Genomic DNA, 4,875 nt, shown 5'->3' with positions numbered 1-4,875 from the left:
CCGCCCTGTGGTGCAACTGATGTCCCTCTCTCCAAAAATTTTCTCAATGGGACCATAATGTTGCAACCACACACACGTTGACCTGCTGTGAGGAAAAATCGAGTAAGTACATTCCAAACATGAAAAAGGTCATTTTAAAATCAACATGAAAAACCAAAATTCCAAAAGTATCAAACACAAAATAATGCTTACCGAAGAAAGAAAATGTATCGTTCTAGGCACCCTCCTACTGCCCTGTGGTACAACTGATGTGCCTCTCTCAAAAATTGTACTCAATGGGACCATAATATTTCAACCACACACACGTTGACGTGCTGTGAGGGAAAAACGAGTTAGTACATTCCAAACATGAAAAAGGTCATTGTAAAATCAACAAGAAAAACCAAAATTCCAGAAGTATCAAACGCAAAAAAATGGTTACCGAAGAAAGAAAATGTATCGTGCTAGGCAAAGAAAATGTATCGTGCTAGGCACTCTCATCCCGCCCTGTGATGCAACTGATGTCCCTCTCTAAAAGAATGTAGTCAATTGGACCATAATGTTGCAACCACACACACGTTGACCTGCTGTGAGGAAAATACGAGTTAGTATAATCCAAACATGAAAAAGGTCATTTTAAAATCAACATGAAAAACCAAATTGGAAATGTATGAAACACAATAAAATGCTTACCGAAGAAAGATATTGTATCGTGCTAGGCACCCTCCTCCCGCCCTGTGGTGCAACTGATGTCCCTCTCTCCAAAAATGTACTCAATGGGACCGTAATGTTGCAACCACACACACGTTGACCTGCTGTGAGGAAAAAACGAGTTAGTACATTCCAAACATGAAAAAGGTCATTTTAAAATCAACATGAAAAACCAAAATTCCAAAAGTATCAGACACAAAATAATGCTTACCGAAGAAAGAAAATGTATCGTGCTAGGCACCCTCCTCCCGCCCTGTGGTGTAACTGATGTCCCTCTCTCCAAAAATGTACTCAGTCGGAACATAATGTTGCAACCACACACACGTTGACCTGCTGTGTGGAAAAAACGAGTTAGTACATTTCAAACATGAAAAAGGTCATTTTAAATTCAACATGAAAAACCAAAATACCAAAAGTATCAAACAAAAAATAATGCTTACCGGAGAAAGAAAATGTATCGTGCTAGTCACCCTCCTCCCGCCCTGTGGTGCAAGTGATGTCCCTCTCTCCAAAAATGTACTCAATGGGACCATAATGTTGCAACCACACACACGTTGAACTGCTGTGAGGAAAAAACGAGTTAGTACATTCCAAACATGAAAAAGGTCATTTTAAAATCAACATGAAAATCTAAAATTCTAAAAGTATCAAACACAAAAAAATGCTTACCGAAGAAAGAAAATGTATCGTGCTAGGCACCCTCCTACCGCCCTGTGCTGCAACTGATGTCCCACGCTCCAAAAATGTACTCAATGGGACCATAATGTTGCAACCACACACACGTTGACCTGCTGTGAGGAAAAAACGAGTTAGTAGATTCCAAACATGAAAAAGGTCATTTTAAAATCAACATGAAATACTAAAATTCCAAAAGTATCAAACACAAAAAAATGCATACCGAAGAAAGAAAATGTATCGTGCTAGGCACCCTCCTCCCGCCCTGTGGTGCAAGTGATGTCCCTCTCTCCAAAAATGTACTCAATGGGACCATAATGTTGCAACCACACACACGTTGAACTGCTGTGAGGAAAAAATGAGTTAGTACATTCCAAACATGAAAAAGGTCATTTTAAAATCAACATGAAAAACCAAAATTCCAAAAGTATCAAACTCAAAATAATGCTTACCGAAGAAAGAAAATGTATCGTGCTAGGCACCCTCCTCCCGCCCTGTGGTGCAAGTGATGTCCCTCTCTCCAAAAATGTACTCAATGGGACCATAATGTAGCAACCACCCACACGTTGATCTGCTGTGAGGAAATAACGAGTTAGTACATTCCAAACATGAAAAAGGTCATTTTAAAATCAACATGAAAAACCAAAATTCTGAAAGTAGCAAAAAAAAAAAAATGCTTACCGAAGAAAGAAAATGTATCGTGCTAGGCACCCTCCTCCTGCCCTGTGATGCAACTGATGTCCCTCTCTCCAAAAATGTACTCAATGGGACCATAATGTTGCAACCACACACACGTTGAAATGCTGTAAGGAAAAAACGAGTTAGTACATTTCAAACATGAAAAAGGTCATTTTAAAATCAACATGAAAAACCAAAATTCCAAAGGTATCAAACATATAATAATGCTTACCGAAGAAAGGAAATGTATCGTGCTAGGCACCCTCCTCCCGCCCTGTGGTGCAACTGATGTCCCTCTCTCCAAAAATGTTATCAATGGGACCGGAATGTTGCAACCACACACACGTTGACCTGCTGTGAGGAAAAAACGAGTTAGTACATTTCAAACATAAAAAAGGTCATTTTGAAATCAACATGAAAAACCAAAATTCCATAAGTATCAAACACAAAATAATGCTTACCGAAGAAAGAAAATGTATCGTGCTAGGCACCCTCCTCCTGCCCTGTGGTGCAAGTGATGTCCCTCTCTCCAAAAATGTACTCAATGGGACCATAATGTTGCAACCACACACACGTTGAACTGCTGTGAGGAAAAAACGAGTTAGTACATTCCAAACATGAAAAAGGTCATTTTAAAATCAACATGAAAAACCAAAATTCCAAAAGTATCAAACACAAAAAAATGCTTACCGAAGAAAGAAAATGTATCGTGCTAGGCACCCTCCTCCCGCCCAGTGGTGCAAGTGATGTCCCTCTCTCCAAAAATGTACTCAATGGGACCATAATGTTGCAACCACAATCACGTTGAACTGCTGTGAGGAAAAAATGAGTTAGTACATTCCAAACAACAAAAAGGTCATTTTAAATACAACATGAAAAACCAAAATTCCAAAGGTATCAAACTCAAAATAATGCTTACCGCAGAAAGAAAATGTATCGTGCTAGGCACCCTCCTCCCGCCCTGTGGTGCAACTGATGTCCCTCTCTCCAAAAATGTACTCAATGGGACCATAATGTTGCAACCACCCACACGTTGATCTGCTGTGAGGAAAAAACGAGTTAGTACATTCCAAACATGAAAAAGGTCGTTTTAAAATCAACATGAAAAACCAAAATTCTAAAAGTAGCAAAAAAAAAAAATGCTTACCGAAGAAAGAAAATGTATCGTGCTAGGCACCCTCCTCCTGCCCTGTGATGCAACTGATGTCCCTCTCTCCAAAAATGCACTCAATGGGACCATAATGTTGCAACCACACACACGTTGACCTGCTGTGAGGAAAAAACGAGTTAGTACATTCCAAACATGAAAAAGAACATTTTAAAATCAACATGAAAAACCAAAATTCCAATAGTTTCAAACACAAAGTAATGCTTACCGAAGAAAGAAAATGTATCGTGCTAGGCACCCTCCTCCCGCCCTGTGGTGTAACTGACGTCCCTCTCTCCAAAAATGTACTCAGTCGGAACATAATGTTGCAACCACACACACGTTGACCTGCTGTGTGGAAAAAACGAGATAGTACATTTCAAACACGAAATAGGTCATTTTAAATTCAACATGAAAAACCAAAATTCCAAAAGTATCAAACACAAAATAATGCTTACCGGAGAAAGAAAATGTATCGTGCTAGGCACCCTCCTCCCGCCCTGTGGTGCAACTGATGTCCATCTCTCCAAAAATGTACTCAATGGGACCATAATGTTGCAACCACACACACGTTGACCTGCTGTGAGGAAAAAACGTGTTAGTACATTCCAAACATGAAAAAGGTCATTTTAAAATCAGCATGAAAAACCAAAATTCCAAAAGTATCAAGCTCAATAAAATGCTTACCGAAGAAAGAAAATGTATCATGCTAGGCACCCTCCTCCCGACCTGTGGTGCAAGTGATGTCCCTCTCTCCAAAAATGTACTCAATGGGACCATAAGGTTGCAACCACACACACGTTGACCTGCTGTGAGGAAAAAATGAGTTAGTACATTCCAAACATGAAAAAGGTCATTTTAAAATCAACATGAAAAACCAAAATTCCAAAAGTATCAAACACAAAAAAATGCTTACCAAAGAAAGAAAATGTATCGTGCTAGGCACCCTCCTCCCGCCCTGTGGTGCAACTGATGTCCCTCTCTCCAAAAATGTACTCAATGGGACCATAATGTTGCAACCACACACACGTTGAACTGCTGTGAGGAAAAAACGAGTTAGTACATTCCAAACATGAAAAAGGTCATTTCAAAATCAACATGAAAAACCAAAATTCCAAAAGTATCAAACACAAAATAATGCATACTGAAGAAAGAAAATGTATCGTGCTAGGCACCCTCCTCCCGCCCTGTGGTGCAACTGATGTCCCTCTCTCCAAAAATGTACTCAATGGGACCATAATGTTGCAACCACACACACGTTGACCTGCTGTGTGGAAAAAACGAGTTAGTACATTCCAAACATGAAAAAGGTCATTTTAAAATCAACATGAAAAACCAAAATTCCAAAAGTATCAAACACAAAAAAATGCTTACCGAATAAAGAAAATGTATCGTGCTAGGCACCCTCTTCCAGCACTGTGGTGCAAATGATGTCCCTCTCTCCAAAAATGTACTCAATGGGACCATAATGTGTCAACCACACACTCGTTGACTTGCTGTGAGAAAAATACGAGTTAGTACATTCCAAACATGAAAAAGGTCATTTTAAAATCAACATGAAAAACCAAAATTCCAAAAGTATCAAACACAAAAAAATGCTTACCGAAGAAAGAAAATGTATCGTGCTAGGCACTCTCCTCCCGCCCTGTGGTGCAAGTGATGTCCCTCTCTCCAAAAATGTACTC

Source organism: Schistocerca cancellata, unplaced genomic scaffold, assembly GCF_023864275.1.
Source record: "Schistocerca cancellata isolate TAMUIC-IGC-003103 unplaced genomic scaffold, iqSchCanc2.1 HiC_scaffold_1153, whole genome shotgun sequence".
NCBI lineage: Eukaryota > Metazoa > Arthropoda > Insecta > Orthoptera > Acrididae > Schistocerca > Schistocerca cancellata.
Note: the sequence above shows the minus strand (reverse complement) of the source record.